This window comes from Coturnix japonica, chromosome W (assembly GCF_054131305.1).
Source record: "Coturnix japonica strain WE chromosome W, WE-NBRP24, whole genome shotgun sequence".
NCBI classification, from domain to species: domain Eukaryota; kingdom Metazoa; phylum Chordata; class Aves; order Galliformes; family Phasianidae; genus Coturnix; species Coturnix japonica.
The window spans coordinates 4381690-4407199 of NC_140701.1; the positions used below are offsets into that span (position 1 = coordinate 4381690).

At 51.7% G+C, this 25510-nt stretch overlaps 1 long non-coding RNA gene across 3 annotated transcripts; it reads left to right on the forward strand.

The window, feature by feature from the left end:
- Positions 1 to 7646: 7646 nt before the first annotated feature.
- LOC146754306 (uncharacterized) lies at positions 7647 to 25510 on the forward strand. Of its 3 annotated transcripts, XR_014938888.1 has the most exons (6): positions 10701 to 11153; positions 12084 to 12204; positions 23294 to 23399; positions 23586 to 23682; positions 24188 to 24260; positions 24944 to 25510. It is a non-coding gene; the product is annotated as an uncharacterized LOC146754306 (long non-coding RNA). The 3 variants fall into 3 exon arrangements; XR_014938889.1 differs by lacking the exon at positions 23586 to 23682; XR_014938890.1 differs by lacking the exons at positions 10701 to 11153; positions 12084 to 12204; positions 23294 to 23399; positions 23586 to 23682 and adding an exon at positions 7647 to 7897 and having other exon boundaries at positions 24944 to 25509.

A 25510-nucleotide genomic window follows, 5' to 3' on the forward strand; every position in this document is an offset into this window, starting at 1 on the left:
CAAACCTAAAAACAACCCTAAAGAACCCAAACCCAAACCCACGAAAACAAAATCCAAACCCCAAACATAAAAACCTTAAAGAACCCAAACCCAACAGAGACCTAAACCCAAACCCCAAACCTAAAACCAACCCTAAAGAACCCAAACCCAACAGAGACACAAACCTAAACCCCAAACCTAAAACCAACCTAAAGAACCCAAACCCAACAGAGACAAAAACCCAAACCCCAAACCTAAAACAAACCTCAAGAACCCAAACACAACAGAGACACAAACCCAAACCCCAAACCTAAAAACAACCCTACCCCAAACCCAACACAGACACAAACTCAAACCCCAAACCTAAAACAAACCTCAAGAACCCAAACACAACAGAGACACAAACCCAAACCCCAAACCTAAACCAACCCTCAAGAACCCAAACCCAACAGAGACACAAACCCAAACCCCAAACCTAAAAACAACCCTCAAGAACCCAAACCAACAGAGACACAAACACAAACCCCAAACCTAAAAGTAACCCTAAATGACCCAAACCCAATATAGACACAAACCCAAACCCCAAATCTAAAAGTAACCCTAAATGACCCAAACCCACAATAGACACAAACACAAACGCCAAACCTAAAACCAACCCTCAAGAACCCAAACCCAACAGAGACACAAACCAAAACCCCAAACCTAAAACAAACCCTCAAGAACCCAAACCCAACAGAGACACAAACCCAAACCCCAAACCTAAAAACAACCTTAAAGAACCCAAACCCAACATAGACACAAACCCAAACCCCAAACCTAAAAACAACCTAAAGAACCCAAACCCAACATAGACACAAACCCAAACCCCAAACCTAAAAACAACCTAAAGAACCCAAACCCAACATAGACACAAACCCAAACCCCAAACCTAAAAACAACCTAAAGAACCCAAACCCAACATAGACACAAACCCAAACCCCAAACCTAAAACCAACCCTCAAGAACCCAAACCAACAGAGACACAAACACAGGCCCCAAACCTAAAAGTAACCCTAAATGACCCAAACCCAACAGAGACACAAACCCAAACTCCAAACCTAAAAACAACCCTCAAGAACACTAAGAACCACTTCATGCTTCTTTGATCCTCCAGAACCCTTCCAAACCAACCTGTTCTGTATTTCCTCAGATCTCCACGGACTCTTCCAACACAAACCCTCCTTGCAGTGCTAAGATTGTCAAGGATCCTCCCCCACAAACCCTTCTATACTTCCATTTTCATTAAGGAACACCTCCATCCACACCATCCTACAGTCCTGTGACCTTCCAGGACCCTTCCAACACAAGCTCGTTCTTTGATCCTCAAGGAGCCTCCATCCCAAACACAAACCATTCTCTGGTTCTTAATGACCTTCAGGGACTCTTCCAGCACAAACCATGCTCTGTTTCTGTGACCTTCAAGGTGACATCACAATGACACGCTGACCTCATAGAAGCCCCGCTGGGGTGGGGCAGGTGCAGTGGGTCAGCACCTAACCTGCCGGCCCCATTCTGCAGGCGGTGCAGGTCCTGCAAGGAGCTGTGCGAGTGGTGCAGCAATGCGGGCCCAGTTTGCCAGTGGAACATTAACAGCGCTGCAGCGGGTGGAGCTGCTGCAGGAGCTGGAGCAGGTGAGCACTGAATGGACGGGCACAGAAGGGCCAAGCTGCCGGCTGGAGGGCACCCTGCCCATGGCATGGCAGCAGAGGGCCAGGGGACAACGCTGCTCCTTTCCCCTCCCACAGGCTCATGAGCGGATCATGGAGAACCGCACGGCCACAGCCAGGGAGTCTTTGTTGAAGGTGAGGAGATGCTGCTGTGTGGTGTGGGGTGGGAGAAGTCCCCTCATGTGGGTCTGCAGCTCCAGCCCTGCAGGTCCTGCTTGCCCTGATGGAGGAGGCAGGAGGGGACGGAGCCCCATGGGAGCACCGGTGCCCTGACAGCCGCTGCTCTTCTCCTTTCCCACAGAATGCCCAGCAAATAAGGGCTGAAAGAACGGCTGCCCGTAAAGAGGAGCTGGAGCAGGTAGGGGGCAGTGAGGGCTCGTCCTCACAGCTCAGCATCCTCACGCGTCTGGCTGTGCAGGAGGACCTCGGTCCCAATCCCTCGGGTCCATGGGACCCAACGCAGCCACCCCTCATGGCACACGCGTTGTCTTGCAGGAGAAGCAGCTCATTGCCCAGCTGGAAGAGCAGCTGAAGACTCAGACAATGGAGATCGAGGTAGGGTGGTGGGTTGAGGGGAGGGGTGGGGTCTGCCCACCCCCATGTTGTGGACCTGGAGCTCATGTTTTTGTCTTCCAGGTGCTGCGCAGGGAGAAACAGCGCCTGCGAGAGGAGCGGGAGGAGCTGGAGCTGGAGGGTGCCTGGTGAGTGGGATCCTGCACCCCACACCTGCACACAGGGGTCTCTGACACACCTGGGGCAGCAATGGGACTGCAGTGCTGCTGGAGATGGGGCTCTGGTTCCTGCACGGTGTGGCAGAGCAGCCCCATCCCAGCCCTGGGGGGAGGGCACACAGTGTTTGGGAGCCCCCTGTGGTGATAGACTCCAACCAAGCCTTGTTGCCCACAGGCAGCAGCATCAGATGGAGATGGAGGTGGAGCGTGAGCCTGGGGCTGTGCTGCCGGAGCTTGTGGAAGTACAGCTGGTAAGGAGCAGAACACACAGCACCCTCACCCCATCCAACAGGGGTGTCCCCATCCAACACTGGTCTCCCCATGCAATGGGGTCTCCTTGAGGACAGGGCTCCTTACAGCACTGTTGTGCTGCTGGGCTCCCGAGTCCTGCATGATCCCCCTGCTGTGCAGCAGACCCTGACCTCCATCTCTGCCCCATCTTCACCTACAGGAGAAGAAGGAGCGGGCGAGGAGACGTGGGTTCTCCTTCTGGATGCAGTGAGTATCCTGTCATTGCTCTTTGCCAACAGCAGCTGGGTTCCCATCAATGTGCTGATGGCCTGGACCCCTCTGCAGCCCCTTTGGCACCATATGGGGCTGTGCTGCCATGGGGCACAGACGCCTCATTCCCGACCCTCTTTCACCCCACAGGACCATCTGCCTCATCTTCGTCTGCCTCCAGCTGCTGCTCATCGCTGTGCTGGGCTCTGCCCTATTTTATGCCCAGCACTATGACCAGGAGCTGCTCTATCGGCTCCTGCTGCGGGTGCTGCCCCAGCCAATGTACGCTTCCGTGGCGTACTTTGCAAGCAGGACCCTGCGTGTGGTCTGTGATGGGCTGCTGCCCATCTGACCACCCAGCTCAGTAACCCCTCCCAGCTCGGGGCTGCGTGCTGGGGCACGGGACAGGGCTCTGTCCCCACGGAAGGGGCCTCTCCTGTGTTCCTGCCCCCAGGCACAGCAGTGGGGCAGTGCTGGCAGGCGGCTGAGTGCCACCACGTTGGATTTGTTGGAAATCAGTCTGGACTGTCATCGGGAGTTGCTGTCAAACAACAAACCTCTGATGGCCCATCAGACTGAAGATCCGCACCCGACAGCAGGATGTGAATGGATCTACCAGCGCTGAACCGCCTCGCTTTGCTGCCTCTCTGTCCCTCCTTCCCTTTCTTCTGTCTTTACTCTTGGTCGTCTTTCATTCTATGGCTCATCAGAGCAGCCATGGCCTATAAGAACGGCCTCTAATTGTAATTAGCCCATATTAACCCATTAGCCAATGTTACCCCCAATTGGTTGTTGTTAGTTGTTAAGAAAGCCCTCAATAAAATCCATATCTATTATTCCCCTCACTTTGGAGTTTGGGACCCTTTGCTTTGGAGATGGGGAAAGATTCCCCCCTTGAAAAGCACAGAGTGAGAGCAGACATAGATAGGAAGAGAGATGGGATGGGCAGCATCCATTCTGCACTCAGATGCTGCTTGGTCTGCATGTTTCTCTTCTGCTTTTATATGAAGTTCATACATGAAGATTATATATGAAGTTTATATATGAAGGCTGCAGCAAAGTGTCTCTGCTATGGAGCCCTGGAGGGGGATAGAGATGGAAAACGGGGGAGAAAGGGCAACTAAAAGCAGAACCCTGATGCCAAATGGGTCAGAAAAGTGTATAACCCCAAGGAATCAAAGGGTGAACCCCTCTCAAAGGCCTGAACCCAAGAACCGAAGATTGAAGCCCTTTTAGATGCACCCCAATGCCCAATGAGGCATCCCTGTCACCAAACCCTGAGCCCCAGGGCTGGTAGTTGTGGCTTTAAGGCTCCTTCCAGCAGTGTATGGGGAGAGCAGCTTCAGGGAAGCGAAGGCTGCAGTGGGTAAGGGATGTGAAGGGAAAATGGGGGACAAAAAGGCTCTTGATGGGTTCTCTGCTCTCTGACTTGGCTGTCTGGGATGGGGAGCAGAGCAAACCCCCACGATTCAAGAGGAAACAGAGTCCTGCTGTTCCACCTGGAGCACCACGAGTCCATGGGGCCGGATGGGATCCATCCATGAGTGCTGGGGGAGGTGACAGCTGAGGCTGTTGGTGTCTGTTGGTCTGCACTGACTTCAGCAAAGCCTTCCACACCATCCGCCATGGGTTTCTCCTGCGGAAGCTGCAGCCCATTTGGGGGCACTTATGGAATCATTTTACGGTCATTTTAGGGTCACTTGGGGGGATTTCGGATCATTTGGGGTCATTGGCATGCATTGGTGCACTCTGTGCTGGGTGAGGAACTGACTGGAGGATGGGCCCAGACAGTGGTGGTTGAATGGAGCAAGAGCCAGCCAGCAAACAGCCATCAGACAACACCAAGTGGGGGCATGGATTGATCTGCTATGGGGTAGTGAGGGTCTTATTGCTCCCTATAATTCACAAAGGGAGGCTGTGGTGAGCTGGGGGCCAGTCATTGGGAGGACACTGGGGTGATGTCGGGAGTGATGCTGTTGGGGTGACATTGGGGTGACGTAGGGATGACATTGGGGTGACATTGGGGTGGTATTGGGGTGACATTGGGGCTGTGTTGGGGTGACACTGGTGTGATGCTGTTGGGATAACGTTGGAGTAATGTTGGGGAGCGATGTTAGGAGCGATGTTGGGGTATCACTGGGGTTGCTATCAGGGAGGGCATTGACCGGGAGGACGGGGGGGGGTGGGGGGGGGAGCGAGAGGGGTGCAGGGTGAGCCTTAATTCTGCTCCCCCCGACCCCAACCGCACCGAGCGGCCCTGAGCCCCCCCCCACCTGCAGCAGCAGCGCCAGGACGTGGAGGCGATGAGGGGGGGTCGCGTCGTCGGGCTCCAAACGGAGGCAAAGCAGTAACCCCCCCCCCCGGGGCTCCCCATCGTGCCAAAGCCCTCCTGTAACCACTGGGATCCCGGGGGCACCGAAAGGGGGCGGAGCGGCGGGGGGGGTGGGTCGGGGAGGTGATGGAGGCGGAAAGGAGGGGGTACAGAGCGGAGGCTGAGAGCCGACCCCCCCCTTCCGTGCTTACCCGAGGTGGTGGAAGGCGGAGTGGGGGGGCGGCCAACACGGTGCCCAGCTTGGGGGGACCCAAAGCGGTCGTTAAAGCAGCGTGAAGCGCAGCCCGGTTGCCGACGTCGATGTCGCCCCCCCCGACGCTGTGTGGGCTTAACAGAGGAGCTCCGTGGGGCAGCAGGGGGGAGGCAGCGCTCAGCACCCCCTGCCTCAAAGCGGCGCCCAGAGCCTCCCCCAACCCCCCGAACCCCCCCGCGGCCTCTAAGATCTGGGGTGCGAAATGGGGACAGCGCAGCAGCAAAGAGGTGGCGGCTGTAACCAACTCGATGGGGGGGTCCCGCTGTCCCCCAAGTGTTTAGATAAGGCCACCAGAGCCCGGCAGAAAACACCGGGAGGACCCCCCCGAGCTACCAACCCCACCACCAAAGCCCGGAGCCAACAACTGCCCCACTGCCCTTCATCCCCTCCCCCAGAACAAGCAGCGGCCGCCAGCTCTAAGGGGGACAGGAGAAGCTCGGGGGGGTTCGGAGAACATGGGGAAGAGGCTGGCGGCCAAATGGGGGGGTAAGGGGGGCGAGGGGCGGGTCCCGAGGCAGAGGAGGAAGAAGAGGCGCAGGGAGGGGGGCAGAGCTGGGTGCTGGGCTAAGGAAGCCAAGTGGTGTTGGAAGGACGCAGGGATGGGGCAAAGACCCCCCTGGGACCCCCAGAGAGCAGCATGGAGCAATGCCAACTCTGCAGTGGGCAGCAGTTGGGTTAGAATAGGGGAAGAGCTCGGGGGGGCTTCTCGGAGTCCCTCAGCACCCACAGCAGCTGGGCCTGGGCTGCGGAGTCAGGAGGAAGGAGTTAGCAAGGAGGTGGCGTGGAAGTGGGGGGAGGGGATCCACCGACGGGCTGCTACAGGGGTCCCCCCTGGGATCCTGAGGTGCTCCATCATTGGGAACCCTGGAAGTTGTGCCATGGGGGGGATCCTTGGGGCCTGGATCCCACAGTGCTGTGCCAAGGGGATCCTTGGGATCCAGCACTGCTTTGCCAGGGGGTCCTTTGGGATCCAGCAGTGCGATGCGGAGCGGATCCCCAGCATCCAGTGATGTGACAACACCAGGACCCCTGGGGTCTGTAAGGGCTGCATGGCAGGGAGGTGCATTAGAAGGGTAAGGGGTGCACTGGGATCCAGAGGAGCTCAGCCCCACAGTGACACGAGGCTGCCCAGGGCTGTTGGGACCCAGTGGATCACAGTGTGAGGCCGGGATCTGGCAGCAGGTTGTGGAAGGAGTCACCTGCAGACATAGGAGAAGCTCCAGGATCTGGTCCATCAGCACGGCAGGATTCAACAGGATCTGATGAGAAAGAAAAGAGATGGGGGGTGAGATCCTCCATCCATACAAAGATCCCCTGGATTCCCCCCCACCCCCATAATGGGATTCCAATGGATCCCTTGATCCCTTCCAGTACCAACGTGATGATCCCTGGGATTCCATCACCCAAATTCAGCCCCCAGACCCTCCCCAGTACCAATGCAGAGCCCTCCCCCCCCCCAAGATTCATCCCCCCCCAAAGCTTCTCACCTTCCACCAGCAGCAGCACCAGGGGCTGAATGGCAGAGACCCAGCAGGGACCTCCGAGCCCCACAAGGCAACATCCTGGGGGGGTCCCCCGGCCCCTCAGCAGCTCCCGCAGACACTCAGCTGCTGCCGCCGGGTCCCCCCCTGCTTCACCCCCTCGGCTTCCTGCAGCAGGAGGGTCACAAAGGGGGCAACGACACCCACGGACCCCCCCGTGCCGGTGGCCAATAGGACGGTGACGGTGGCCAGAAGGAGCAGAGCCCGGGGGTGACCCGGAGGGTTGTGGGGCAGAGTCAGCAGCTCCAGTAGAGCCTCGTATACCGCCGGGACCCCCCCGGGACCCCGCATGCTTCACGGGGGTACTCGAGCAGCAGCAGCAGCAGCTCCACCTGTAGGGGGGGGGACACACAGCCCTCCGTGGAGACACAGCTGACACGTCCCCACCCCTCTCCCTCCCCAGGATCGCCTTCCTCCGGCTCTGTAGGCCGTAGGATCCAAAGCGAGGGCGGAACGCCAGTGAAGCGGATCGCGTTTCCCAGGGGGAGCGAGTTACGGCACGGACCCATTGCGGATAATGGGGGGAAGGGGGAATGGAAACCGGAGCGGCCTCACCTGGTGGCGTGGGGCGGAGGGGGGGGAATGGCGGAGGGAGCGGAGCGAAGCGCCGGGGGAGCGGAAGAGGTTTGTGGGCTGAGGGCCGCCAACAGCCGCCCCCAAGGCCCCAACATGGCGCTGCGGGCCGCACCCGAAGTGGAGCCAAAAGCCTGGAGGCAGAGCCTGAGCCGGCCCCGGCCGTGTTGGTGTGCGTTGTTGTTCCGGGGCTGTGAATGAGGACTCCCCGCTGGAATTGGTGCCGATGGATCCGCACGCCTCGGTGCCGTGTTGGGCTGGGGCAGTGGGCGTGGATGAAGGTTTGTACGGATGGAGTGGGTCTGGATTGCAGTGAGCGGGACGAGTCCGGGCTGCGGTTTGGCGTGGTTGTGTTGGTTGCTTTGAAGGGCTGCCGTAATAGGGCGGACGGAGGGAGAGGGAGAGGGAGGGAGCTTTGAACAGTGCGGGCAGTCAGGAGCACGTCGCGCTTCTGCCTGCAGTGTTGGCGCTGCCGTAAGTCTTTGGGTTGACTTGCGGAATCAAACTCTATAATGCAGAGATGGGTTGTAAAGCAGGTATGTTTATTCCAGCGTTGCGCAGCGCCGGGTGCAAGGGGGATAGCTCCTCCAAAGCTGCACACCGTAAGGAGAAAAGTGTGTTACAGATATAGGTTAAGCTAATACATAATCAATAGTCTCCTCCTCAGTTTGATTACATATTCATTGCATTCCCTATGGCCCCATTCCTCTCAACCCCATTCCCTCATTCCCTCTGACCCCATTCCCCGTGACCCTTGCCGTTGTTTTGGGGTGAAATTCTTCTTCTGTTTTCTTCTTGGTGTTAATTGCTGTTATTGTTCTCCCATGTCAGCATCATCTTGCCCGGGGGTATCTAATCCTTCTTCTTGTCAGAGGTCTCCGGACAATTTCTTCTTATCTTTAGTGCCCTCTTCTCTGGTTTTATTTTGACTAAGTGTCTGTAATTCCCCCTATCCCTGCACTTTTAAATGTAAACTATCTGCAGTTACCCTTTGTCTTGGTTTCTGTGAAGTTCTCCTTTCCCTTTCTATAGCAGAGTGTTACCTTGCCTCCATTCTGGGGCTTTGCTCACTCTTCAATTCCCCCCTTTTCATTAATCTAGCAGGCTTTTACCTGCTAGATTCTTAATGGGTCTCAAAATAGGCTCCACTCTCTACCTTTTGTCTCAGCTCATGTCTCTTCCAAACCCCATATTCCCTTCTGGTATCCTGGCACAGACACAAAAAGCATCTTATAACAACACAAGTAAAACACACCAAGAGTAGCAAGGTGATGCAGACTAAGAAAAACTGTTTTAGTCATCCTAAATTTGGCAACTAGTAAGTTTATCCCAAGGTTCAGAGAAAACTATTCCCCAATCGGTGTTATCCCTGCCTACTCCATGTTGCCATGCAACTTTGGATAAACAGGATACCTCCTCTTGGATTGTCCATCAGGCACCTGCAGCAGCATCCTCAATTGTTTCTAAGGTTACAGAACTTTTCATACAGCGATACCCCCCCTTTTCTTGGGAGTTCTGTGAAATCAGTTTGCCACTGTTGCCCTGGAAGGCCCTTTCCCGTGAGGCCCACTTGTGCCCTGTTCCTGGCACTGGGACTGTACTTTGTAGTGTTGGTTTGCCCAATATATTCTCTTATCTTACCTTATAACCGGTTTCCATAAAATACTAAAGGGCATAACAGTGTGTCCATTTGGGCATGCACCCATCTGTCATCTTGCTCTCTTCCTTTCTAAATTATTAATTGGACTCCTGTTCTCTTTAGAGTATTTTACAGGTTTTGACTTGGCTTCAGAGATTTTAAGTTTACCGTCTGGAATTGAAGCCCTCTTCAACTGCCTGTTCTGCCATCTGATCTATCAGCTTATTTTCTGTTTCCTGTACAGTGTTACATTTCTGATGTCCTTTACAACATATAATAGCCATTGATAGATTTACATCAGGCTGTTTTCCTTGTGTGTGAGCAATCCTTGCTCTTTTCAGATGGTACTATGAGCGTGTGGCACCCAAATGCATATTTAGCATCTGTCCATATGATTAAAGCTCTTGTCAAGGCAGTTATTTCATGCTTCTGAGGGGAAGTCCCCACAGCTGGTGGTTGTGCTTCGGTCACCTGGTCAGTAGCAGTTACTGCATGTCCTGCCTTACAGTCTCCTTGTCTCATAAAACTGCGGCTGCTGGTAAACCAGGCGTCTTCTGCATCTTCTAAGGGTTCGTCCTTCAAGTTCGACTGACCGGCTGGAATGTGCAGCTTCAGTTGTTTCAAAGCAGTCGTGTAATCCTGGTTCTCCGGGAGTTCCACTAAGGAAAGATACTGGGTTGACAATATTAGTCACAATTATTTCTACATCACCCTACTCTACCAGGATGGCCTGGTATTTCAGGAATCTTTGGGGTGAGAACCAATGAACCGATGTCCCCCTTTTTGTCACCAATACGGTAAACAATGTATGAGATATTAAAACTGGTATCCTTTGGCCCAGTGTAGATTTATGGGCTTCTTGAATATTGAGCACTAGTGCAGCCACTGCCCTCAGGCACCCTGGCCATCCCTTACTCACTTCAAGCTGTTTGAGGTTTACCATCAGTCCGTAGCTGTGTATCCATGGTCAGCACCCTCCTGTCATTCCTGGGAACGTATGGAGTTCCTTGACAGTTTGCAGCTCAGGGGTTTAGCAGATGGCTTCTTTCTTGGCAGTCCTAAAGGTTCAAAGTCCAGCTGTAATTTCTGAGTTATTTCTGCTTTCTGTAAACCAAGAAACTCAGCAAACTCTCAGTTTATTATACACAGCCCTTTTGTTGCTGTGGCATCCACATGCACCAGTAAAGTTCCACCCTAGGATGGAGGATCCCAGGTCTCAGGCTCACGAGTTGACCGGTTCTCAGATATCATTAAGCTGTTCTCACAACCCTGGGTAACACTGTCCAGGTTAACTGAGTCTAAGTTTTTTTTTCAAGTGTTGGTTGCTTTGAAGGGCTGCCTTCATAGGGCGGAGGGAGGGAGAGGGAGAGGGAGGGAGCTTTGAACAGTGCGGGCAGTCAGGAGCACATCGCGTTTCTGCCTGCTGTGTTGGCGCTGCCGTAAGTCTTTGGGTCCCCAGGAGGCTCTCCCTGGGGGTGTCCCGATTCGAAGGCAGGATTCAATCCCACCACAGCCCGTCCATGGCAGGCAAACGCTTTTCTCATCTTCTCTTGGGACTCAGCAGTGCCAGGGGTTTCACAGCGCGCGTGTTGCAGTGACTGGCAGCCTCCGTGTGTTTTTCTGTTGCATACAGGATCCCATGGTGGAGCCGCGTTAGAAGCAGACGTTGGTGTCTTGTGGCAGGAGCAAGGGCAGTGGAAGCGCTGCCCAGGGCAGGGCGGTGGTGACTGCCATGAGAGCGGAGGTCTGATGCCATCTGCGAGGGATGGGATTTGCATCCGGTGGCTTTTCCATTGCAGAATGTCCAGCAGCAGAGCGTGAGTGGCCGTGAAATGAAGCTGGGCCCCAGGAGAGCAGTCTGGAGCTGCATCACGAGCTTCGTGCGTGGCCAGCGCAAGGTAGGTGTGCCTTACTGTAAGCGTGCGCTGAAGCAGTGTTGGTTAAGTACAGCTCACTCCTCTGTCTGCAACAGATGGGCTTTCTGCGCGCTTTATTGCTGTGGCCGTAGAATTCCCTCTTTCTTACCATCTGATCTGTGAAGGCTTTTGTGTGGGAAGGGTTTGAGGAATGAGGGAGTAGAAATTGCTTTAGTCACGAGTCATCTGGAAAGGTTTCACAGAAACAGCGACATTTGCAGAAGGAACGTATTGGCATTGGCTGTTGTGCAAAATACTCATTGGGATAGAGAGGAGGGAGTACCTGCAGAAGATCGTTCTCTTCTGGTTTTGAGGAAGCCGGGGAGGGCTCAGATTGCAGCTTAAGCAATGTTCTTTTGTCACACTATGGGTCCTGTGTTGCGTTCCCCAGAGTTTCATCTCTCCTTTTGATTCCAGTTCTCCTGACAGGTTAGGCTTGAATTCAGCATAATATCTGCTTCTCCCTGGGTTCAGGTTCTTTGGGTCTCCTGCCTGCTTTTCTCCCTTTTCTTAATGGAGAGTGGAGTTTCTACCACAGAGCAAAGTTTCGTGATTAACAGAAACAAATATGGAACATATTAGATGAATACAGCTCTGCATTTTTTTCTTCCTCCGGCTAGCAAGGGACTCCTGTGCTCTCATTAATATCAACAGTGAGTAGTTGCTGCCTCCTGTTGGAGCCTAAAATGCTTTCCATAGTTGAGTGGTTGGAAACATAGGGTTTTAACTTAAAATTGTTTGTGCAGGGTGAAGGTTGCGAACACAATTAGAATACAGTTACACACTGCTCTATCCCCAGCACTTTCCAGCATTTTTCTTAACACAGCTTACAGTTCATTTCAAAACAAACTAACAAAGATGAACTTGGGTTAGCGTAGCCCGTTTTAAATGATCCTTCTGTGTCTTTTCCAGGCTGGTAGCAGAATGGAGACTTTCCCGAGGCGCTGAGGAACAGACACAAGCTTCTTTTGAAGGCTTCAATGAAATTCTGCCGCAGCAGTATCTGCGGTCCTTTGATGCTAAGGAGCTGGAGGTAAAAGATTCTTTGACTATTGCCAGATCCAGGCTGCTACACGTAATACTTGAATTTCAGTCAGAGTCTGAAGAGCAGAGTTCATTAAGGCTGGTGGTTCTGTTTTCAGGATGTGTGAGAGAAGCCTTATGTATCAGGTAGTATTTGGTTACTGTGTTGTTCTTCACTTTCTTCTTTGCAACCAACTTAGACACATTTCTAATGTTAAGATTCTGCCAGCATAAATTTTTTGGCTGACAGTGTTTTTGTAGTCCTTAACAATGTGATTTGCGTGTGTCTAAAGAGTGAGTGACTGGAAAGCAAGGGAGATAAGAACCAAATATCAGCGGATGGTCAAATTACAGAGTGGACCAGGTTTTAACTGCTTTTGGTCTCTCCAAGTTATGCTCTACAGCAAAACATCGTATTTCTAGCACAGAATGGTACGGTTAGGTAAAGACAAAGTACATTGTTAGTTTGAATGTCTAAATACAAAGATTTTAATGACTGGTTTTTCTCTTTTGTGGCCTCTCCACATTTTCTTTGTGAGCGGATGTTATTATTTGCTGTGAAAGTTTGAGAGTTTAATATTAACCCCATCGCAGCGCCTGAGAGTAACGATGCCTCTTTTTCCCCCCTTACAGCAGGCAGCCTCTGTGAGAGCAGTGGAGCAGCAGCTGTCTTCGCTATGGCTGCTGAACTGCATTTCTGGCCACCTGAGATCCCTGAGCCCATGCTAATGGAGAACATGCTGCGCCACGGACTCTTCTATGGAGCCGTTTTGCAGTTTGTGTGTGTGCTGGCCATCATGCTGCCAGTTTCCAAGTCCCCAGAGGCAGTAAGTGGTGCTCTCATGGGCTGAGGGAAAGGCACAGGCAACTGGCTGGGAGGGAACTGTCAAATTCAAGATATGAAATACTAAAATATTGATGCTACAGATAAAGCTCAGTTTGCATTTTTGTTAGAGTCTGTGACAACAAATATAATGTCACTGAAGAAATGGCTTTTTTGGGCATTAAAAGACAAAACGCAATCTTTTGATTTGCATGAAGCAGTAAAAACAACACCGAATCGATTTTCTTTATCTTTTGACAGCGTCTCTGGGTCTTTAATGTCCCTTCCCACCCAAACCATTCCACAATTCTATATTTCCACAATGTAAATGTGAAAATATCTGCCATGGTCTCCTGCTGCTCTACATGACTGGGAAGCCTCAGCCACAGGGACAGCGTCCATAGCAAGCCCAGGGGGAGCCTGGTCCTTGCGGTGGAACAGATCTGCCCAGCGGGACACGCTCCCAGTAATTCTTCCGCAGCAGCCTGGCACTCACCCACTAAGGGGTGCCACAAGCACCCACTCTATGCATCCCTGCTGCACAGGAGGAGCAGCCCGTGAGGAGGCCCAGCCTGCAGCCTGGGGATGTGAGGTCACTATGCGATGCCGCATAGCTGCCTTGTCACAATGAGGTCACAATGCCCAGCTGCGTGCCTTTGGAGTTCTGTGCCCCAGTAGCAGCACTCATCGTGGCTGTAGCGGTGGTGGTAGCAGCATGGCACGAGTTCTGGGGGCCTCGGCCCCCACCTGCCTTGCCTTCCTCCTCGTACTGATAGCCATGTGTTGTCAGGAGGCTTGTGCTGCTCCGTGGCGAGCAGAAGAAGCAGGTGGGTGGGCAGAGTTGGGTAAAAAATGAGCAGAACTGAGGGTGAGAAGCCCAGGTTCTGGTTGCAGTGGCTCTGTGCCGTGTTGCCCTAGGGCTGCCTTCGATGGGGGGTGTGTTGGAGAGGGGAGACAGGCAGCACCACAGGAGCTGGGCAAGGGCATGAGGAAGCCCTGTGCTCCCACGGCTCTGCCGCTGGATGGCTGGAGCATGCTCTTCATCCTGGGGGTGTCCTAGGGGAGAACTCGTAAGATGTGTGCTGGGAAAAGCATGAGCATTTCTGCTCCAGCTGCCTGATGCTCCCCATAGAAAAATCCCGGTTCCCAACAGAGACCCCCAGCTGTAGCCCAGATGGGTTTAGGCACCTTTTCTTTGTATGCTCTTCCACGTGGTCCCAGAGGGGTGCTGCACGTGGCCAGGAGGGAGCATTTGTAAAGCTGCTGAGTGCCAGGCTCCAGGTCACCCTGGCACCTCTATAGCTTTGGCAATCACGGCCTGAGTCTCCCATCCCGTTACCTGGCCCCTTCCTTGTCACTAAGGGAGAGGAAGATCACAACATGCAATGGGAACATCCCTCTTCTGTTCTTTATTCTAGATGATGACATTGGTACTGCTCCAGACGACTGGATGGAGACTGCTTTTGTGCCTCAGAGGAAACTCCGAGGTAAGTTGTGAGTGTCTGTTTCTTCGGAGGTAGAAAAATTAGTGCTGTAATAGCTTATTTGGGTACATAAGGACCTCCAAAGGTCTTTCGAGTCTCTTTGTGCTCTGAAGGTCATACACAGATCAGTCATGAGTATTTCTTTACTTGGAGAATTGTCACATTTCAGTGGGAAGGCAGCCCTTGCCAGTCTTTGCTCCTATTCCTTTGCTGTTTGGGCCATGTCATTCCCTGACCTGCAGCCAGTCCTCACATGTCACTGCAGGAAAAAAAAACAAAGCAGACCCCTGTGCGCAGTGGAAGCTCTCCTCACCTGTGTCTGATCACTCTTGTGCCTGCAGGCCCCTTTGATGCTTTTCCAAAGCAAAGTCATGTCCCTGAGCCTGGGGTGGATGCCAGAGGTAAGTCACCAGTCTTCATCTCATGATCTTTGCTCATATTTGGTTGTGGAAGTTCAGGGAGGGGTTCATCTTTTCACTGCCTGGTGATTTCTTCCCCATGATAAGCTTGGGTAGTCACTGTTTCTTGGGTGCTGCATGCTCCCAGCATCCCGTTGACTTTGTCTCCGTACATCAGAGATCTCCCCACTAAGAAAAACTTGAGGGGCCAAATGTTCTTCTATGCCTTCTCTGAAGATTGTTTTACGTGGCCTGGAGAAAGTATCTGGAAAGCTGCTGAGTGCCAGCCAACTGTCCACCTGGCCTCTCTGCAGCTTTGCAACTTTTGACCCAGGTCTGGGTGCCATGTCATCACCTGAGCCCCTTCCAGTCACTGCGGATCCCTAAGGAAGAGAGAAATCACAGCATACCATGGAACCCAAACAGCAGCACCCTGGCACATGAGTGGCAGGCCTGGCTGCCCCCAGGCATCAACACCAGGAGATGTTTCTCATCGATGCTTGATTACGGCTGTGCCTATAAGCAATGCCTTGCCAAAGCCTCAGCACAATCCAGCCTGTGAGCCTCAGGGCAATCCCACAGGAAAGGGCCTTTAGATCTTGCCCTTCCTCTTCCACCCCCTTCCCTTCTCCAGGCAGTTCTGCACACGGCTCCTTTTTGGACTGTCACGGTGCCATTGCAGGCACCCAACAACTATTTGCCAGATGCTTCTGTGTGGCAGGGAGAGGAGAGTGCTGTGGAGCAGTGCTGTCATTCCAGTCTAAACAGGTGTCTGACAGGAGCTGCTCTGTCTGTGTTTGTTGACAGCTCCTAGTGGAGTTGAATGGCATCCAGTTTCCCAGCTGAGCTCCAGGACAGAAGCCCCAGCGATTCAAATGGGTACGTCATGAGATTTTAGTTCCTTTGAGAGATGCCAGCTCACCGTCCTAATGTCAGCCAGGCATGTCTGCAGGTGTGAGTGAGAATGCACACCTGTGTGTGTGTGTCCTGCCCTCGCACAATGCCCTGGTCCCATTCAGTGATGCTGTTATGCGTTTATGTAAGTTGTAGTGTGTGGTGAAAAGTTCGCATTCTTTGGTTGCAGAAGTGCCTCCAGGGAAGGCCGTGCTAAATCCTTAGTTGTGCTGGAACCCCACAGGCATCCCAGGGGTGGCTGTTGTCGTTACTGGCTGCACTGAAAAGACCATTCAGTTTAATACCTTGTTTGTCTGAAAGTTATCTTAATGCTTTCTGTTTAGGTCCTGAGAAACAGAAAGAGGCCCTGGAAAGAGGAAAATATTTGCAGACACTGCCCTCTCTTCTAATGAAAATCAAGAAAGACAAAGCACGTGGTAGGTGTATTTCCGTCTGTTCCCTGAAAGACTTGTGAAGCTGAATTTCTAGAAATACATGTGGAGAAACTGTACCATCTTCCTGATGAGAAGCAGTTACTTACAGTCCCACTCTCTTACCTCCTTTCTAAAGAGACAGGTGGAGCACCTATGCACTGGATTGCATTTCAAAACGGCAGAGTTCGCACACTGACTGTCCCCCTGAGAGTAAAAGAGGCCATGCAGACAACAACTGTCACTCCAGGTAAGGGCCGCTCATAGTGGCTTTGTGGTTAGAGGTTGCTCCCCTCCCACTGCAGCCAGTTCCCAGGGACTTAGGAACTTTGTCCTGTTGGGAACTAGGCCACCAGAACCACATTCAGCAGATAAGAAGAGGAAACAGGACCCTCCATAGTACCTCCTGTGCACAGACCCTGCATTCCAGAGCTTGCTGTGCTTCCCCTGAGCCACCAGGCACAACAGCAGCCCGGAGCGGGATCCTTCCTGTGGTTGTTCTTGTCCATGTCACTCAAAGCAGCAGCTGGTGAAACAGATCCACATTGTTTTTCCAGGTGCGGATGGTGAGGAACATGCAAATGCCGCAGTAGATAATTTTGTCAAGAAGTACTGCCTGGGATTCGGTGCGGTTATCTTCGTTACCACGCCGATGGCAATGTTTTCATGCTATCGTCTTATCAAGCAACGGAGGCAGATAAACCAGTGAGTTCTTGTTCACCCCCAACCCCATCCTGCCCCCCTCTTTACTATAGGGCTCCTGTGAGCCAGGAGGCATTTCTAGGTAAAGCAGCATAGAGAAGCCAGTTAGTTGTTGCCTAACACTGTCTGAGATTGATGCTGTCAGATGTTTTAACTGGCTGAGCCATTCCTGCTGCATGTTCTTACTGCTGGGCCTGAGACAGGCCGGGAGCTGAGGGTGGCTCTACCATGCACTGTGAGGAACGAGAGCAGGGGGTTCTCCTGTGCCCTCAGCATGTTTCTTTCTCTGCAGGCGCCTTGCTGCAGCTGCTGCAGACGAGAATACTGCCTGCAAGAAGTGGTACTTGGAAAGATGGCTTGCTCACCTCAACGAACAGCTTCCTTGCCTCAAGGCGCTGGACAGAAAGACAGGGCACCAACAACGACCAGCCCAGCAGCCGCAGAGCACCACCAGAGCGGCCCCTGCCAGGCCTGACGGCTGTCGGGCTCAACTGCCCCCACTGCGGCCCCTGTAGCCCACCAGCCCAGGCTCCGTAGCCCCCGGGAAGTACATCAGGCCCAGCAGCCCCTATCCACCCTGGGCATCAACACCTCTTTCAGGGGACAGGAGGGACCCACCTGGTTTGGAAGCTTGCAGTCATCGGCTGGCACCCAAACAGCAGCACCCTGGCAGATGAGTGGCAGGCCCAGCTGCCCCCAGGCATCAACACCACCCTCCTGTCCCCCACCACCATCCTTCAGGGGTTGGCAGTGGCTCCCTCAGAGCATCACCTGGGGGCAGCCACCGCCTGGGGGAAGCTTGAGAGGCCCGTCAGCCCCCAGCACCATCTCTGCCCTCACACTCCCCTCCACCATCCATCAGGGGATGGAAGAGACCACAGCAGAGTATAGACCTGGGGACATCATCCAACAGACGGACGACCATTGCCTGGGGGAAGCCAACTGGCCCAGCAGCCCCCTGCACCCCCCAGGAACTGTCACCAACCTCCCACTTCCCTCCACCATCCTTCAGGAGGTTGGAGCAGCCCCCGCAGGGTGTCAGTTTGAGGGCATCATCCGACACCCAGAAAACTACAGCCAGGGGAAAGCATACCAGGCCCCACAGCTCCCAGCCCCCCTCAGCACCAACTCTGCCCTCCCGCTCCTCTCCACCATCCTTCAGGATGTGGGAGTGCCCCCCCCCCCCCACGGGGTCAGCTTGGGGGCATCATGCAACACCTGTAAAACCTCTGCCTGGGAGAAGTATGACAGGCCCAGCAGCCCCAAGATCCCCCCAGCACCACCTCTCTCTTCATGCTCCTCTCCACCATTGGTCAGGGGGTGGGAGCATCATCACTGGTCAACACAACAGGGGGTTCTTTCTTTAACATCCTTATTCCACCTTCTGAACTGAGTATAGCTTTTCTATAAAAAATCTCAGCACCACACATGATCATATTCAAAACATCTATAACTATACGGAATATAGATATTGTAAATTAATTCAATAAAATTCAACAACAAAACAAAATAACCAAGAAGCTGCTTCCTTCAAAAGACAGAGTATTCTGACGAGGAGAAAACAGCAATACTAACATCACGTCACGGCGTTGCCATCAGGGCTCAAGCTAAGGCAGCCAGCTGACCAGGGCAGAACTTGTGTTAGACGCTGCTCAGTGACAACACCCAGAACAAAGTAGCAAGGATGTGAAGTGCAGGAGACTACTTGCGCTTATCACATTCTGTCTGCTGTAACAGCACTACTCAAAGATTTCTAATCAGGCCAAGATCTTTGTGAAGCAGCAGTTTGTTCATTACTGCCATCATGGGCGCACACCCCTACTGACTGTTGGGCAGGGCTGCAGTGGGGAACGCCCTCCACACGCAGTCCTGGGCAGGCAAGGGCTGTCGGTGCACAGTGCCACACGCTCCTTGCCATCTGCACACACGTGGGCTGGCTTTGCACTGCCAGGCACATCGTCTCGCCTGGGCACTGCAGGTCCTCGCTTGGTGGTATGCAGAGACAGCGGGGCCAACAGATGAAGTTATCTGTGTTGTGTGCAATACTTGTATGACTTGGGAGCTGACAATCCTTGCGGGTCTCTGTCCTGCTCCAATTTATAGGAAGGAGAGGAGGTCCATACATGTATGCCTGGGCATGGTTCAAATGTTGGAGGATGGACGCTATTACGATTTAGGGTGATTAGGAAGGGAAGGCGGGCAATAGAAAATATAGGAAATAGAATCAAGGAGTCTTCATAGGAAGCAAGAGGGAGAGAGAGTCACCACCATGGATCTGGCGTGTTTTGTAGTTCAGTCATTGATCTTCAGTAGTGGTGGGTCATCAGGAGTCGTTGTTCCGCTAACGATGACTGTGACCACGGCAACAGTTTCCAATGATAGTATAAACTTACAAATAAGTCCAACGTGGTTCTGTCAGCTCTCCTTGGTGTGACAGCTCAAATCCAAAATGGTTGAGTCAGCTCTCCTTGGAATGGCAGCTTCTGGCTCTGGGATCTCATCTTCTGAGCCTTGCCAGCAGACAAGAGGGAGCAGGGATGCCCACCTGCTTCCTGTTCTTCACAGCACACGATGGTATCATTCCCCAGTTTTCCCATACCAATCTGGAGCCAGATCTTCTGCCAGTAAACACTTCTGAGCACCCTCTTCTGGAGGTGAACAGCTCTGGAGGAAGGTGCTTTCAAATGTCCACAAAGTGATGTTGATTGTCACACAGTAGCACCCATCACTTGCCTCCTCCATAAATCAGTTACAGTCTTGTTAGTGAACCTGAAGACAAAAGGTCAGCGCGCTGGGACAAACAGCCACACACCAGTATCACAGAATCACAGAATGACCCAGCTTGGAAGGGACCTCAAGGATCATGAAGAACCAACCCCCCTGCCTGGCAGGGCTACTAAACATACACCTTTACTAGATCAGGTTGCGCAGGGCCCTGTCCAACCTGGCCCTGAACACCTCCAAGGACGGGGCACCCACAACCTCCCTGGGCAGCCTGTTCCAGGGCCTAACCACTCTCCTAGTAAACAACCTTTCCCCCTAATATCCAACCTAAATCTTCCCTCTTTCAACTTAAATCAGTTTCCCCTTGTCCTGCTATTACCAGGCCCCTCCTCATCCTATGTGGAACACCAGTGCCAGCAGTGCGGCCGCCATTTTAGAACCCTCACCACGTCACCTTGGTCACCGCTGCCGTGCGCAACACAGTCGCCTCTGACAGTTGTGGCAGTTAACAGCCATGTCAGCTGCAAAGAGGGCGAGGGTGGAAGTTTCCCCTGTTTCATGCGGGAGGATGGAGCTGGGGGCCCTAGGACTGAGAAGGAGGAGGGGGCCCGCCATAACCACCAGGCAGAGGAGGGGTAAGAGAGCCCAGTTCCATCGCGCCTGCACCAGCCTGGTGAAGAGCAACCATGTGCAGCCCATGGAGGTGGATCCACCTCCAGCGGAGCCCATGGAGGTGGATCCACCTCCAGAGGAGCCCATGGAGGTGGACCCGCCCGCGGCATAGCTGGCCTGGCACCACACCACCGTGCCAGGCCCCGCGTTGGCACTATTGCAGCTCCAACGTGGCTGGTCCAGGCGCTGAGCTCCTTACCCGCTGCTCGGCCCCTGCCCCCGGCATTAGCTGGGTGGCATTTTTTGTAACATCTGCTCCTCCTTCGGGCTTCTTCTGCAGCCACGTCCTGTGGGCCCCCAGTCCCATCTATATCCAGTTTTTCTTGTTGTATTTTTTGGTTAAGTTTAGTTTTAGAGTTAGGTGTAGGTTGTTGTTAGTGTTTTCGAGTTAGGCATAGGTTTTTGTTCATGTTTTACTGTTAGGAGTGGGCTTAGGAGTAGGTTTAGTGTTAGGAGTTGTTGTTTTCCTGTTTGGAGTAGGTTCCTGTTCTTGCTGTAGTGTTAGGAGTAGATTGTTGTTCCCATAGTAGAGTTAGGCATAGGTTACTGTTGGTACTGTAGGGTTAGGCGTGGGTTCCTACCAGCAGCTGGCAGCAAACAGTGCTCGCTCGGTAAGCACACGTCTGCTTTTTCCCCCGGAGCTGTGAGTGCGACTGCCATGAGAGCAGAGGTCTGATGCCATCTGTGAGGGATGGGATTTGCATCTGGTGGCTTTTCCGTTGCAGAATGTCCAGCAGCAGAGCGTGAGTGGCTGTGAAATGAAGCTGGGCCCCAGGAGAGCAGTCTGGAGCTGCGTCACGAGCTTCGTGCGTGGCCAGCGCAAGGTAGGTGTGCCTTACTGTAAGCATGCGCTGAAGCAGTGTTGGTTAAGCACGGCTCACTCCTCTGTCTGCAACAGATGGGCTTTCTGCGCGCTTTATTGCTGTGGCCGGTGTTGAACAGCACAGCAGCAGCGAGGCCTCGAACATGTCCACAACCAGGTACGTGAATGTGAGTAAATTTAGCTGTGTGAATGATGTTATTGTTCATATTAGTAAGGCAGTATTCACATGTGTGTGATGGAGCTCAGGGATAGGTTTATTCTTGCCTGGTAAATTTTCCCTTCTTTGACACCCACCCGTCCTCTCTTGCTTCTCTTCCCCTCACCTGTAAGTGCAGCAATACTGAAGGCTGAGGGCTCTTCTCCGAGGCAGGCGCTAAAGGGCAACTGAAATGCAAGTTTGATGTCCCTCTTTGTTCTTGGGTCGGTAGCCCAAGATGACCAAGCTTCAGAGCACTTCTCTAAGTCAGCCTGGAAATGTTTCTAGCAGGAAGTAACTCCATCACAGTGCCTGAGAGTAATGATGCCTCTTTTTCCCCCCTCACAGCAAGCAGCCTCCGTGAGAGCAGTAGAGCAGCAGGCTGTCTGTGCTATGGCTGCTGAACTGCATTTCTGGCCACCTGAGATCCCTGAGCCCATGCTAATGAAGAACATGCTGCGCCACGGACTCTTCTACGGAGCCGTTTTGCAGCTTCTCTGTGCTGGCCATCATGCTGCCAGTTTCCAAGTCCCCAAAGGCAGTAAGTGGTGCTCTCATGGGCTGGGAGAAAGGCACGGGCAACCAGCTGGGAGGGAACCATCTGTAGCTGTTGCCAGCAGCCTGAAGGTGCCAGCTCGTCTTATCCTGCGGCTGCTGTTGCGCCCTATGAGCTGCCAGGCAGGGAGTCCACCTGCCCGTGCAGGGACCACCTTGCAGGAAAGGGCTTTAGGCTCTGGTTTGTGTGGGATTTGGGGAACGAGACAGGGGTGGAGTTTCTTGTGTGCCTGACTGTCAGGAAGGCGGTTCCCAGTTCTGGCAGCCCAGTGTGCCCAGGAGGGTGACTTGAGCTCCCAAAGCGAGCCGCCAACCAGTTGTTAGCTGAGAAGGTTCCCTGAGCGTTTCTGAATTGATTCTTGTAGGACTCGGAGAGTTTGGGGACTGAGACTTGGGAGAGAGTGAAGAAAGCCAAGGCAAGCGCTACTCAGCTGAGGAAGAAAGCTGAGAAGGAAAGCAGAAAGCAAGGATGATGGCCTGAGCAAGAAGCTACAAAGGACAGCAGAACCACCTGCAGCTCTTCCTCGCAGGTGGCACTAAAGGCAGCTTACTGAACAGTCCAGTTTACCGGCAGAGCCGTGCTTTCCCTGTCATGGACGGTGGAGATGATGGAAGTGAACTGGACAGGAAGGGCTTGTGCTGCTTCTTCAGACAAGCTTCTTTTGAAGGCTTCAATGAAATTCTGCCGCAGCAGTATCTGAAGTCTTTTGATGCTAAGGAGCTGGACGTAAAGGATTCTTTGACTATTGCCAGATCCAGGCTGCTACAGGTAATTCTTGCATTTCAGTCAGTGTCTGAAGAGCAGAGTTCATTAAGGCTGGTGGTTCTGCTTTCAGGATGTGTGAGAGAAGCCTTATGTATCAGGTAGTATTTGGTTACTGTGTTGTTCTTCATTTTCTTCTTTGCAACCAACTTAGACACATTTCTAACGTTAAGATTCTGCCAGCATAAATTTTTTGGCTGACAGTGTTTTTGTAGTCCTTGACAATGTGATTTGCGTGTGTCTAAAGAGTGAGTGACTGGAAAGCAAGGGAGATAAGAACCAAATATCAGCGGATGGTCAAATTACAGAGTGGACCAGGTTATAGCTGCTTTTGGTCTCTCCAAATTATACTCTGCAGCAGAACATCGTATTTCTAGCACAGAATGGTACGGTTAGGTAATGAGAAAGTATGGTTTATATGTCTAAATGCATTCGTTTTCATGACTGGTGTATCTTCTTTGTTGCCACGGATGTTATTATTTGCTGTGGAAGTTTAAGAGTTTAATATTAAAACCAAGCGTTCTGTGATTGTGGGTGCTTTGAAGTACAGTCGTATTTCAGTACAATAGTCTTGCTGTAGAAGCAAAGTAGTAGCTTGTAGTTTCCATGTTTATGAAATTTTTCTTCCCTAAAGGTGCTCCTGTGTGGAATTCAAGAAATTGATCTGAATGACTGGCAGAGGCAATACCATCTTCTGGCATGATAGCAGAACCTGCAGACAGATATTGTGGTTCTGGCAGGTTTGTAGACTTCTTTTTTCCACACAAGAACACAGCAACAGCTTAATGAGCAATAGTCAGAATTACTCAACAGATAAGTAGCATGTAAATGTAAATGATAACTGCTAATCCAGCTTCCCCATGGGGGATGGGGAAGTGAACATTTCAATATTAAACTTGACATCAATGTTAATTATTATTTTTCAGTTTGGGAAATAAATAGATAATAAGAAGAGAATGAGATTTCTACAGTTTGTTACAGGAACGTGCAGATTACCAGTAGGAGGATTTGCTGACCTCACGGGTAACGAGCCCTCTTTAATGCATTTTATGCTCATGTTATTTCCTTTTTTCTTAATAAGGACCAAGCTGTGTGTTTAAGGGTATTTTTTAATGAATTTATATGGAATCTGAGTCTTGCATATTGGTAGAGCTGTGATAGAAAAAGGGATGGATGGAATGTGAACACGCCTTGCAGCAGTGACTTGATCCATGGTTTGGACGTGGTCCTGGCAGGGCAGCCTGCTCTGGGTATCCTTGGTTGATCAGAGTGGCAGGACTAGGTAAACTCCAGAGATCCCTTCCAGTACCAAACCAACGATGTGATTCAGTGGTTGAGTTTCTTTGAAAACCGCTTCATATTTATGCATTTCACTACGTGGATTTCTTCAGAGGGATGTAGTGAGAGACAAATGTCTTTGTGCTCTGCTAGTAGTTATAGTCTTGTTTTCACGCGCTGTTGTCATGTATTACCTACTGGTATACACGGGCAGTTAGACCTAAGAATTCATTGTTTGATTTTTGTACAGGGAGCAACAGACCCCAAAAATTTTGCATTGAGAAAGTTGGAAAGGAAAACTGGTTACCTGGAAGTCACACCTGGTAAGTACGACGGATCAAACTCTGCTGTGGTTCTGTTCTTATGGATGGAAATCTACTTTGAGATTTTAGGAAGTGGGTGTGATATGGAAGTGTCTGAGACTGTGTGAAAGCAAAGCACTGGGCTATGGCAGTAAGCTCTGCTGAGTAATAGTTGAACTTCTGAAAAGCAGTTTTGTTGTGGAGCTGATTCCATTGTAAACGCCATGGATCTGCACACCACTAAAAACGTAAAGCTACTTTTAGTACTTAAGGTTGTCCTTTTTTTAAAGAGGGTTTTTTAAAGGGATTGATCTTTCATTATCACCACGCTCGATCTTGGCAATGAAAATAAATAGCCACGCTCATGCTCCCTCTTGGCTGGAGGAAATGTAGCTTCTGCTCAGTTTCTCAGTTACGCTGGTGCTTTGTGAAGATGCTCAGATTTTAAGTTTCAGATACAGAAGAGAGATTAGGTGAGACTTGTTACTAAATACATTGCCAGTTATGGAAAGTTATCGCTGCTCAGGTGCTTGTTGTGCTTTAACTCTCACTTTCATAGACAAGTGCATGTCAAGATACAGGTGTTTTAGAGGGTACAAATGCAGTTTTCCTTCTGAACAGGACAGTTCATATGCCTGTGTTCCTAATGGATATTTGGTGGTTTAAACTGTTGTTCAATACTTAAGGTTTCTCTTTGTTTTCAGTTTCAATCGCTTGGACCTTCCAGCCTATAAGAATTATGAGCAGCTGAAGGAAAAGCTGTTATTTGCAACTGAAGAAACAGAAGGTTTGGGGCAGGAATAGCTGGGATTTGCACCTTGAAGAATGTGAACTCAGCGTGATGTTCTTCTTCGCTTCTTCTGCTTGTTGCACACTTCATAGTAAAGTAGACTTGACTTGGATTATTTAACAATAGTTGCGTGTAAGTAAATGGATGTTATCCTGAGGTTTTATCCATGTAAACTCTGGATTTCTACCGAGCACTTTCAGAAACCTTCTCGCTGGCGGTGAAAGCTATCCTTGCTTCACAGTTTTACTAGGAGGAAGATCTGCCTATTCCAACGCACTGGATGGGTATTTTACCGTATACAGCTCAGAAGGAAAAGAAAAAAGCCTTATGAATATTCTGTTTATGTTAATTCTGACAGTGAAATCTAGTTATCTAACATATTTACAGGAGAGGTGAAATTAAACAGGATAATGCAAGATTAAGCTAAGACAACTAGTTTGTGTTCTGCATAATGATTTATGATTCACATAGGGTACCTAGA